Below are 13,369 nucleotides of genomic sequence, written 5' to 3' on the forward strand. Positions count from 1 at the left end.
CATTTCCTCTTGGATGCAGTTAACCTTATCTTCAGCCTGAAGGTTTCCTTCCAGGACCTTATGTAGAGCTGGACTGGTGAACACAAACCACTTAGCTTTATTTTATCATGAAATGCTTTTCTTTCTCTCTGTTTCTGTGATTGACAACTTTGTTGGACATGGTAGTCTGAGCTAGAAAATGTGTGTTCTTTTGGAGCGTGTAGAATATCTGTCTAGAGCCGGGTGTTGGTGGCGCACGCCTTTAATCTCAGCAGTCGGGAGGCAGAGGTAGGCGGATCTCTGTGAGTTCGTGAGCCTGGTCTACAGAGCCAGTTCCAGGACAGCCTCCAAGACAATACAGAGAAACCCTGTCTCGACAAACAAAACAAAAAACAAAAAAACAAAAAACAAAAAGAAAAAAGAAAAAAAAAAAGAATATCTGTCTAGAACCTTCTGTCCAGTCCCTATTGAGAAGTCAGATGTTAGTCTAATGGGTCTGCCCTCATGTGTGGCTTTGAATTTTTCCCTTGGAGTTATTCATATCCTTTCTTTGTTCTGTACATTCAGTGTTTTGATCATTATGTATTTTGGAGGGGTCTATTCTGTATGCTTCTTATACCTTGTTAGGCATTAAGCATCTCTTTCTTTAGATTTGGGGAAATTTTCTGCTAAGATTTTTTTTAAATATTTTCTATGACTTGGACGTAGGTTTTTCCTTCCTCTATATCATAGGTGCCATCTTGTCAGGTTTCCTGGATGTTTCATTCCTGGGTTTTATTTAGATGTGATGGTGTGTGTGTGTGTGTGTGTGTGTGTGTGTGTGTGTGTTAGCTGAGATATCCATTTCTTCTACCTAGGGTAGGATGGAGAGGGCAAGGAGGCACAGGTAGCCGAATGTGACCGCTGCAGAGTCTCTGAGAGGGAGGGATTCTGTAGCCTCGAAGGAGTCGCAAAGGAACAGAAATGGGCTGGCAGCAGTGGTGAGTCTATGGTACCTAGAGAGACGACCATGGAGGTAGGGCTGAGGAGAGCAGCAGAGAGGGGCTGGGGGACTCCTGGTGTGTGCCAGGAGGCTGAGTCTTATTGGGATGGTGGTGAGCTGGGAAGGGGAGCTCTATAGGGAGTTCTTGGAGAGCAGGTACTTACGGGGTTCGTGTGCACAACAGTGAGCGCCCCTTCTGAAGTTTTCCCTTGGGGATGGGGCAGCCAGTGAGAAGCCAAGGCTGAATACACTTGGGAATTTCTGATTCTGGTCCATCCGGTGAAGATTTTGGCAGCTCTCCCCCATTCCATGGTGTTACGGGTTTATTTTGGGAAAAATGAGTGTGACCTTCCTTGAAGCTGTAGCTAAAGGATGCTTAATAAGGAATTAAATTGGCATCATTAAAAAAAGGTCAAAAATGGCAATATTGTTCTCTTGGACCATGATTAGATGCATCCTTGTAAAACAAAACAGACTCCAAAGGAGACCTATTCTGTGACCAGGATGCCAGTCCAAGTTTTCTAGTAGCTACACTAAAAAAGGAAACTATGGCACACGTGGTAGCACACACTTGTAATTCCAGCACTCTGTACTTGGGGACAAGAGGATCAGAAATTCAAGGCTAACCTTGGCTACAATTAGGCCCTAACTTTAAAAATGGGAAAATACACAAAATTGATGATATATTTTATTTAACCCAGCACATTAAAATTTGTCATGTCACTGTGTCATCGTATCAAATTAGAAATTTTACGATACTGCTTTTTGGTACTAAACTCTGAACTACTGTTTGTATTTTATGCTTTTGGTATCCCACCGTCCACATGGGCCACGCATGGCTGGTGAGCACTAGGATGTGGGGGAGGAGGAGAAGGGAGTCAAAGCTGAGGACGACCCAGCATTAGAGCAATGCTCGCCCAGTCACTGGCGGTCTCCAAGGAGAACGCCCCACAAGATGACAGCGCCCCCCGCTGGCCAGCAGGCTCCCTTCTCCTGCCTGGTGACAATGTAGCTGCCCCTTTCTGGGGCAGGTGTTGATGGGTCGCGTTTGGGGTGTAAATATAAATGTTTCCAGCACCTATGAATGTCTCAGCCATGAGTCCTTGCTCTGCTGCTCTTGTACAGGATTCAAGTTTAGTTCCCAGGCCCTGCATCCCTCACAGATGTCTGCAACACCAGCTCCAGAGGATGCAATGTCCTCTTCTGGCCTCCATGGGCACCTCACATATGTGTCATACTCACACACGCGTCGCGCTCACACACGCGTCGCGCTCACACATGCGTCACGCTCACACATGTGTCATACTCATACGGACACAGAGACACGCATACCTAAAACGTTTTTTTATAAAACACATGTGTCATACTCACACAGACAGATGCATACACATACCTAAAGCCTTGTTTTGTTAAGGATAAAATTTAAACACGGAATTGATATCGTCTTGTTGCTGAGGGACACATCTCTCTGGCCCTCCGCTCTCACCACAGCGTTCTGCTTGAGCTCATCTCAAAGTCTTCTTTTTCGCCGCACTCAGGTCAGGTCAGCAGGGCGGGGCCGCGACCTCTCAGGGCCCCCTCTAAATGGCGAGGGTGAAATGACTAATGAGCAGCTGAGGCTTCAGAGACGCTGGGTGAGAATAAGTGGCGTGTGTGTGCTCAGGACAGGGTTTTGGTGCGGGGACTGCTGTTTCTTTTCATCCAGTGTGTCTGTGTGCGAACACTCACACAGAGAAGGCGCTGTGGGCCACGAGAACCCTGGCTCTGTTCACGCTTGGCTGAGCATGCCTTCAGTGACATTTGCATGGGAGCATGCTGCTTACTCGCACTGGAGGAGTTGCAGCACAGGACGGTAGTGGGGAGAAGGGGGCCTGGTGGGTACATGCTTGCTGGGCGACTGGGGATCTCATCAGAACGAATGCCAACTGCTGCTGAGATAAACACATGGCCGAAACTAGCTTGGGGGAGAGAGGGCTTTTATTGCAGCTTGCAGGTTGCTGTCAACCGTCTAGGGAAGCCGGGCACCTGGAGGCAGGGACTGAAGCAGAGGCTGTGGAGCACTGCCTAGTGGCGTGCCCATTTTCTTCCCTTGTGCAGTCCAGGTCACCGTCCAGAGATGGCACTGACCACCGTGAGCTGGGCGCCGGCCACCGTGAGCCGGGTGCTCTCACTTTCATAAGCAACCAAGAAAAAGCCTCCGACACCCCACAGCAGTTCCCCAGCTGAGAGTCCCTTTTCCCACACAGGCTAGCTTTGTGACAAATGGGCACATCCTATCAGCAGAACACACAGATGGGCTTCGTCTGAGGGTAGAAGCTGTGATGCCACAGAGAGTGTGTTTTATTCTGTCGTCAACCTCTTCTTTTTTTTTTTTTTTTTTTTTTTTTTTTTGGTTTTACCAGACAGACAGGGTTTCTCTGTATTGTTTTGGACCGTGTCCTGGAACTCGCTCGGTAGACCAGGCTGGTCTCGAATTCACAGAGATCTGCCTGCCTCTGCCTCCCGAGTGCTGGGATTAAAGGCGTGCGCCACCACCACCCGGCTTGTCATCAGCCTCTTTACACTAGCTGCGTGCACAGCGAGTTTTCAGTTCCATTGTTTACATTGTGTGTATTTATATTCAGAATTTTCAAAGATTCCCTAGAGACGGTGCTGAGTCACAGTGGGCAATTCCCTCACCAGACTGTGTTCCTGGTACTGCACTTCTGGGCACCTCTTGTTGGGAAAGTTCCTGATTCCGTATTCTGCTGTGTGGCGTGAAGATTCCCAGCCACTGTGTGCAGCCCTGGCCCCTGGCCTGGTATTTCTGTGAATTTTTATATTTTCCCTGTGCCTTTGTGGTGACACCACATTGCTTTCCCCGTGGTGCTCTGTGAGCGATTCCAGCTCCCACAGCTTCTCCATCCTCGTCAGCGTTTGCTGCTGTCGGATGTCCAAGTGGGGAGTGAGGGCGGTGGGGATGACCAGGTTTCCTGTGCTACTCAGCAGCACACGGGCTCTTAATGCCGCTTCAAAGTGCTTACAATTGTAGTTTCTGTCACCGTGTATTTTCCTACAAGTTACAACGTTTCCAAGCTTCCCCCAAGTTGACCTGCTGATAGTGTTCCAAGACCAGCTATGGATTTTCTTCTTAGCCTCGTGGCTCGTCTACTTGGGGCGCAGAGTTCATGTCCAGAGTGGGGGACGGCATGTGTGTGACATGACCTCACTGTCAGGGCAGCTGGCAGCGAGCCTGTTGAGCACTGTGGGCTGCCCTGTTTGTGGGTGAACTAGCCTGGCACAGCCTCTGGTGTGGTGGAATCTACCGGGTACAGCAGCCAGTGAATAGTTTGTATAGTTACAGTTGTGACATATGGTGCAGATGTGGCTCGTAAGTCATGATGAGTGTCCAGGGAACGACCCAAGCTCATGCGCAAGTTCCAGTTTTCATTTTTAGAAACAGAAATAACCAAATAAAATTAATGTTTTACCTAATCATAACACACTGCAATATTATCAGTTGAGTTATCAGTATAAACATTTTTTTTGCTTAAGTCTTGTCTTCTAATTTCATAAGTCTTTGGAACCACGTATCTTTAAAATTTGTTATTCCTTTTTATTACATTTTAGTTAATGTATTCAATTTGTTTGTGTGTGTGCATGGGCATTCTATGGTACATATAGGGAGGTCAGAGGACAGCTTGTGGGAGTTGGGGCTCTTGTGTGGGTCCCAGGCTTGGCAGCGGGTACCTTTACCCACAGAGAAACTCACAGGCCCAAATTTAATTTCCCTCTCTCTTTGCTCCCTCTCCCTCTTCCATCGACTCTCCACCCACACCCCTTTCTTTCTTCTGGTGGGAGAGCCTAGAGCCTGCATATGTTAGGCGAGCTCTCCGGAGTCTTTATACCTAGCTATGTGGGACTAGTGGCTGTTGTTTTGAACTGTACAGGTAGAGAATGAGAGAGAGAGAGAAACAGAGACAGAGACAGAGACAGAGAGACAGAGAGAGAGAGAGAGCGACAGAGAGAGAGAGTTTCCTCACCCCAACTTTCCTTTTAAGCATGTGAATATTAAGATGATGTTCCTAGTCCTGATGCTAGCCATCAAAAATCTTAATATTGGCGTGTATGTGTGTGCATGTGTGCTTTCCACTAGCATTATCTTTGTCACTTTGAAAAGAAGCCTTGAAATTAAGAAGCAGTTGGTTGCCCCTCGCCCAGCCCAGCCTCTGAGGCCTGGCTTAGTCTGAGTCTTCTGGGCCATCTCTGTGCCACCAGACACAGATGTGCCAGCCGGGGTTTGTAGAACTGGGCATGCATGTGACTGTCTCAGTCAGCATTCCAGTCGGAGCCACAGATTCTCAGACTTTCTGTGTAGCTGTCAGTCTGTGACATAGCGTCTCTTAGGCTCCGGCCCCTTCTCCTGTTGACGGGCCTGGTATTGTGAGGCTGTGAGTATGAAAACAACACTTGGGTAGTTCAGACCTGGTAGCATGCCGTGCCTTCCCTCCCCGCCCCTTCCTCCCCTCCGCCCGCCTTCCCTCTCCTCATTTTTAGAAGCTTGGATTTTTAAATGGTAAGACGACGGAAGTCTGAATTTTAAAAACCCTCTAATAAAGGTTTTAACTTGCTCCAGAAATTTCAAAATGACACCTATTGCAGCCAAGGGCTGCAAACAATGTTTAAAAATCTCATTCTTGTTCCTTCCGTGTACACGAGAAAGCTTCACGTTGAGAATGATTGAATTCAGTGTTTCCCTAAATTGGATCCACTACAGAGCTGGGCAGATTGATGTTATAGAAGCGGCATTCTTAGAGGAACTTATATATTTAAAAAAGCTTTGGGTGAACAGTGTGATTATCAGCTTCACCTGTGAGAGAAATTCCCCTGGGAGGTGGCGTCTCCCTCACACCAGGCTCTTTGGTATTGACAGATCCATTAGCGGGTGTAATTAGAAAAGCAAAATCGGACTTGGACTAATTAGGTTAAAGTCACAAATGATTGCTGGGCAGAATAATAGGTGTCGTTACTGCTGCTCCGTGATGAAACTGAGGGAAACAGCACAGCTGTCAGCCGAGATTTCTTTTCTGTGTTGGGGAGGTGAGTGGTGATCCAGAATCAAGTTCAGAACAGCCAGGACATTGCTTAAGTTCCTCGGAAAATGCCTGAAGAGCTTCATTTCCAGGGGGAAATGGGCTGCAGAATGTTTAGCTAAACAAAAACATAGTCATAACAAAACCAGAATTGACAGTGCCCCAGGAGTGTTGAGAAATATGTGGTTTTGTGGGTTAGGATTCCATGTGTTTTCATTCTTTATCTTTCTCTTAACTCTTGGGACAATGGTGAATTTATTTATAAGGAAAACACTGTTTACTTTGAGAGGCCTTCTGGCCATCGAACAGCCCCAAATGCTTTTTGGCAGAGACCTGATATTAGAAAAGGCTGCTGTTAGTGGACCAGTCAGGGCAACGCTGGATTTCCAAATGGATTCAAGTCTAGCTATGTGACTCTAAACTGTCTTCCTACTGAGGGGGACTCAGGAGACAGACGTCATCAATTCCGCACCAGTGGCCTTAAAGCCAGGGGTACCCGTGATGCTCAGTGAGATGAGTCAAGAGGGCTCACCACTCAGCATCCTTGCCTCTCAGAGTCCTTGCTGGTTGAGAGACAAGAATAGAGGAGGGAGATTCATAGTCTACATTGTCAAGTGCCCCAGCCAGACTCTGAAGCCCACCAGGTCTTGGCTTTGAGTCACTGAGTCATAAGGGGTTGAACATAAAGGTTCAAAAGAATAAGAAGTTTGGGGGAAATGGATGCAACTGGAAATCAGGCATCATTATATTAATAAGCAAAACCCACTAGGACTCGGAGAGGCAAACATTCATTTTCTCTCAGAAGTGGACTCTGGAGGGGTGTGCGTGCATGCGTGTGTGTGTGTGTGTGTGTGTGTGTGTGTGTGTGTGTGTTTTACATGAAAATAGAGAGGAGAAGAGGCTCAAAGGAAGGGAGGAGGAGGGGTAGTTAGAAGGAAACATTTGGGGAATAGAAGAGCACCAGGGAGAGGGGGATGAGGGAGGGCAGTGTGGGGGTAAATAGGAACCAAGTATAGAGATACACACACATGAAAGTCACAGTGACACGCAGTGCTTTGTGTGGTAACCAACAGACTTATCTTAAAAGTTTTGTGCCTTTGGGCACACACGTTAATCAGAGTGCCCAGGCCTGAAGGATGAGGCACGGTCCCCTGGGTCCAGGTGCCATTAGCTGTCATCACTCTTCTCCTGACCTGTGTCTCTTGTTTACTTCTCTGTCTGGACCCCGAGGCTCCCTGGAGTTCTGTACCAGGCCACCTGGGTAAAGGTGGCTTACTTCTGCAACCCAGCACTTGGAAAACTGAGGCAGGAGGATCACCATGAGTTTACTGGGCTACATAGTAAGTTTGAGGCCAGCTGGGGTCACACAGGGCAAGAATTTTTTAGCACATGTTAAGCCCCTGTAGCTGAGGCTTTGTTCCTGCACAGATGGGAGAAGCTAGCAAGAGTCAGCTTTGCCGTGCCGTGCATAGGATAGCCCAGAGGAGAGGGGCATGCCAGCGTAGCAGGCATGGGTGTCCAGCCTGGATGAGGCCTGAGATCTGATTGCTGTGGGTGTGACTAAGAGGAACACCAGTTAGAAAGAGGAAGGGGCATGTGAGCCTCCTCAGGAAATGTCTTCCGTGTGCAGGGGTGTGAGCCTCCTCAGGATGCTGTCTTCAGTGTGCAGGGGTGTGAGCCTCCTCAGGATGCTGTCTTCCGTGTGCAGGGGTGTGAGCCTCCTCAGGATGCTGTCTTCCGTGTGCAGGGGTGTGAGCCTCCTCAGGATGCTGTCTTCCGTGTGCAGGGGTGTGAGCCTCCTCAGGATGCTGTCTTCCGTGTGCAGGGGTGTGAGCCTCCTCAGGATGCTGTCTTCCGTGTGCAGGGGTGTGAGCCTCCTCAGGATGCTGTCTTCCGTGTGCAGGGGTGTGAGCCTCCTCAGGATGCTGTCTTCCGTGTGCAGGGGTGTGAGCCTCCTCAGGATGCTGTCTTCCGTATGCAGGTGGCATTTCTTCTTGCTGGAGAGAAGCAGGGGGTGACACAGCCTTATCAGCCCCTTGTCCTCAGCATGTGACGGCGAACCAGGAAGTGCTACTTTGTAATGTAGTGGCTTTTGTGTCCAGTTCCAGAGTTGAGGTCCTGGTCAGAGGTCAGGAATCCAAAGTGGTAACATGTGGCAACCTCACACGTGTGGGATTCGTCATCCAGGGATCCTCCTCAGGTCTTTCTATTCTCTGGAACTCCCCTAGGAGTCTCCTATGCTCCTAGGCGACAGTGAGCGCTTCAGAGTTCCTGCAGGACCATACCATAGGCTAGATGTGGCCAGGTGGAGGGGTGGACAGCGCTCTGCCCCTCTGCCATCTCTACCCACTGCCTAGACTCTGTCCTTATTCCCGCGTTGGCTCTGGCTTTCACAGAGTCTTTCCATTCACTTTGAAAACATTTCTTGTGTTATCCATTGCTACTTTTCTAGTTAGAAAATAGATTCCTTAGCCTTCTGCTGGAGATAATAAAACTGCTTCATTAGAGTTGGAAATTCATTTCCCAAATACTTATCCAAGATCTTCATTTCATAGGAAAGGACCCATGAGATGGGGAGGGAGTTCTGTCTTTTATCCAAGGTTACATAATCAGCAGTAAAACCAGGCAGCTGTTACAAAACAGAACACTAGACAGATTACTCAGATTGGCTGGGTAGAAACAGACCAGCAGCTATGTGTCCATCTCAACAGATCAACCATTCCTTATTTTCCTAACCCTAGCCCTAACCCTAACCCTAACCCTAACCCTAACCCTAACCCTAACCCTAACCCTAACCCTAACCCATCTGACTGTGACTGTGTGGGCTTTGTTGGTTACGCGTACACAACATTGTCATCCCATCTGAATGTTATAATCCCTATTTGATGGGAGACATAGAGGTTTATTAAAGTCACATGGCTAGGGTGAACTGCTGTGAGGAACATGAGAATCTTGTCACTGAGCTGGGAGTGGTGGCTTGCACTGGGGAGCCTGAGGCTGGAAACTCACTTGAGCCTGGGATTTGAAGTCAGGGTAGGCTCCATACACCAACTTGAAGGAAAGAGAACAACCCTGTCCTCCAAACACATCCGCTGCCTCTGTTTTTATAGTGTGATGTAATAAATGCACCAGTCATGAGTGTCATACAGGTGGGGGGGATGGGAAGCTGAGATGATGAAGTACTTGCCACACATGAGGACCTAAGTTCAGTCCCCATAACCCCAAAAAAGGTCCAGCATGACCAACCGAGTGCAGTTATAAGTCTAGCACTGGTAAGGGTGGAAACAGACGGATTCCTGGTGCTCACCCCTCAGCCAGCCTAGGCAAGCCCAGACAAATGAGAGATCTTGTCTCTAAACAACCCAAATACAGCAAAGAAGATGGCTCCTGAGGAACACCTGTAGTTGACCCCTGACCTCTATAGACACACATGCACCCCCTGGACATGCACTCACATACAAACACATATGTAGACACAGAAGTCCTAGCAAGGATCTCTTCCTTGTATAAGTAAGAGCGGGGTAACTCCTTGGTACATTTACAAAAGGTCTGTTCCTCGAAACAGGTGGGCCTGAACTCTGACTTCATTAAGCCCTATCTGAACAGTTTCTTTGAGGAAGAGCTCTGGGCACAGGATTTTCAGGTTTAGTCAGCGTCTTGAACGACCTTTCCGAGAGGCTATCGCCACTATCCACACCCCATGGGATAACGAACCCTCACGTTTGCTTCTGTGGCTCAGGCCTCGGGTTCTTCTGCTGTGTCATCTCTTGGCTGCTGAGGGAACTCTCACAAAGACCCTGGCCCTGGCTGGGACAAGAGGGACCGAGCGAGGCCGATAGTGAATGGACACGATTGTCCACGGCGATGTGGGCTTTCTGAGCTAAAGACGGTGATACCGATCCCGTCCTCACTGAAAACGCATCACACTTCTCACAAACTGCGCTCAGGGTTTATCTTGGTGACTTGATTTTTTTTCATGTTTTAAGTTACTGTTTTATTTTGTTGTCTGTGTATTGGAGTTTGCCGGCCATGTGTGTGAGCAAAAAAGTTGACTCAGCTAAAAAGTACCTGCCTAGCATGCCCTGGGTTCTAACCCTGGATAGCATGGAACATTAAAAAGTCATTAAAACTTCTAAAGTTGTATTTCATTCATGTGTAAGGAGTACAGTGCAATTGCCTTATAAATCCTCCTCTGAGGTTGTCTGTGCTGACCACAGTAGTTCCGAAAGGGTAACAAATACCCAGTCCTTCTACTCTGCTCTGTTATAATGTCTCCATTGTTAGCGTCTAGAGGAATATTACACATCTGTATCTGTCCATCTGTATTTAATATAAGAGTGTCCACACCCTAACAGGCACCTTTGTTTTTGAACACAGCCGTGTGCTGTGGACACATTCTGCCAGCGTCTAACAGACTTCCTTCGCCCTTTACTTTTCATGGGCCTCATCGGGCGTCCAACATTGACCAGTCCTCGAAGGAGGACTCCTTAGCTCCAGATTCTTGCTTTTAGAAAGCCATGGCTGGAAACAGCTTTTCCCATAAATCCTCCTTTTAATCGCTAATTTCCTGCATTTCATTGTAAGCAGTTGATGCCTTATGGAAATGGAGAAAGCATGGCGTGAGGCACCATCATATGTAGTTCCATCACGACATCCAATCAGCCTGGCTGGGCTGCTGTGGGTTCCACTCCCAGCCTCATCTGTGGATCTTAAAACAGCCGTAGGACACCCACGCTTCATTTGTGCGTGTCTCGATGCGTGTTTTTCCGAGATGGGAGTGTTTGTTTTATACAGCATTGTTGTCTGTTATCTGTTCTTCACCGGTGTCCAGTCTCCATCTCATCGTTCAAACTGCCTGCTCATACCCTGAGCTGTCTACTCCAGTCTGAAACCGGGGTCTTGTTGAGTGGTAGGGCGTGAGGTGAAGTCCCTGGTTCTTGTGGGCCGCTCAAGCCATGTGTGTCATGACAGAGAGGAATCGAGAGAATAAGCCGAGAGGTCTGTTGCTGTTGTGGGATAAGGGCTGTCGGTGGGTCCATGCTGATCAGGTGCCCTGCAGAGGGAGGAGGAAGCCAAATTGTCCAGGGTGTCTCTGAGGAGGAATCTGGAAAGTCAAGGGCAGTAACTTACAGGGTAGCCGTATCAGGACCCATGTCGACCGCCTCTGCAGTGAGAGGCTGCCTTCCACTAAGGGTGGCTCTGTGCTACTTGCTGGGATGACTTGGTGACTGTCCCGGCTCCGCTGTGTGGTTGTGATTCCTCTGCTTACTCTGTGTGTCCAGGGATGGAGACCCTGTAAGACACTTTGTCCTCTTGAGAGAGTCACTCTCCGTCAGCTGTGATAATCCTTCCCTGGCAGGGCTTTATGGAAGTGAAACCAGAGAGTCTATTACTCTAATAGAAACAAAATATAAAATGACCAAACTTGATAAATATATAATGTCCACGTGACAAAACTTTAATATGCTCCAGAGGGACCAAAAATACAACTCAAGTAAAAGTGGTGCCGGGCTGTTTGTGGATAGGAGCCTGCAGCATGGTGAAAAATGTCCACTCTCGGTTAAGCTATAGTTTGAATATTATTTGATAAAAATATCAATATTGTTTAGGGGGGAAAGGGGGAATTTGGTTAGTTGATTTAAAAAAACCTATTTTGAAAAAGAAAGTAAATGAGGTTTAGAAAATAAACAGGGAGGAGCAGAATAAATCAGGAAACAGACTCAAAAATACTTAGGAAACTAATGTGAAAAATAGTACAGCACACAAGTAAGCTAGATTATGACCGTCACAAATACATTCATTAATGACAAAAGTCACCTCTCAAATCAATGAGGAAAACAGGTAAGCTTCAGGAGTCTTGAGTTCATAGTGTATGCTTTGCATAAGATAAATCTGAAATGTATTTAAAATTTGCATGCAAAAATGTGATATATTATAAAGTGTTAACCGAAAAGTTGTGTATCTCAAGGTCTTACTGCTATAGTAACATAAGAAACCTACTTGTGAAAACCCACTTTTGAGAAGTCAAGTAATGAATTGATGAAAGACACTTCTAACCTGTGTCACTAGTAACTAAGTCACCTAATATATAATAGTTCCTGTGGACCAGTAGGAAAATGGATCAGTAATCTATTAAAAACTGGTCACAGTGCCCACAGCTCACAGAAAAGGATACACACAATTTAAATATGAAGTGTTTAATAAGAGAGACTATAAATTGCATAATAATAAGTATAGATTATCACCACAAAGGGATTTGTTTTCCTTTTCTTTTATTATGAGATTATCCAGGGCATGGGAAAGGAACTTTAATATCAATGAGAAGCACATCCATACTTCTTTATGAATGAAATCTGGCAATACCTGAACATGTTGTAGTCTCTAACTCAGTACTTTCATGTCTGCTGCTTGGTTATTGAGACACGGCCTCACTCTGTACCCCATTCTGGCCCCCAGTTCACAACCCCTCTGCCCCAGCTTCTGCTGTGGGAGTTAACACACATGCACTGAGGAAACCATTTTCTATTTTCTAAATGAAATCATGTAGGAATGAATTTTTGTTAAAGCCACATGGAAACAAAAGCTTTCATAATCAGCAATGTAACTCATAAGTAGATCTATAAGATATAAACCAGGAAGTACTCTGTGCACCTGGGAGGCAGAGGCAGGAGGATCACCAAATGTTTGAGGCCAGCCTGGTCTACAGAGTGAGCCCTCGTGTCATCAAACCAAACTAAACCATTTGTGAACACCAAGCCCAGCCTGACAATTGCTGGGGTCTGGCCTGTATCAGTCCTACACTGCAAGAAACATCTATTACGGACTGATGTCTGTAGGGCTGTGTTCAGAACCAGCCGAACAGCCCTGGGACCAACCCTGAGTGGGGGAGTGTGGATCAGGGAAGTCCTAGCTACCCAGTGGCATTAAGGATGAGACAGAGACATCTTGTCATCTCAGGAGGGCTCTCAGTCCATACTGGAGACTACAGTTTATTCAAGCAACCTCTTGAATAGCTTTGTAAAAGCTGGGGTACTGGCAGAAGACATCTATCATGTATATAGGGCTGACTAGGAAACACTTCCTTTAACCCTAGAGATGGTCCTGGAATGCACGTACACAAGCCCTTAGACTTTCTGTAATGGCACGTCTCACCAGTCTTCAGGCAGGTTTTACTGGTCCCCAGGCACGTCCCACTAGCTCTCATGATGGGTGTGGGGCCTAGACCTATTGTTACACAAACTAGAACCCATTCTCCACTGTGGCCAGGCCATCTGAAGGTAACTGGCCAACATCTAAAAGACAATAAGAGATTCGAGCTCGTGGAACTGAACTGAGG

At 47.2% G+C, this 13,369-nt stretch overlaps 1 protein-coding gene across 1 annotated transcript in view; it reads left to right on the forward strand.

Annotated features, from left to right (window-relative positions):
• Positions 1-13,369, forward strand: part of Rftn1 (raftlin, lipid raft linker 1) — a 198,542-nt gene that overhangs the window by 73,515 nt on the left and 111,658 nt on the right. The window lies entirely within an intron of this gene.

Source organism: Mesocricetus auratus, unplaced genomic scaffold (genome assembly GCF_017639785.1).
Source record: "Mesocricetus auratus isolate SY011 unplaced genomic scaffold, BCM_Maur_2.0 Super-Scaffold_100021, whole genome shotgun sequence".
Lineage (NCBI taxonomy): Eukaryota > Metazoa > Chordata > Mammalia > Rodentia > Cricetidae > Mesocricetus > Mesocricetus auratus.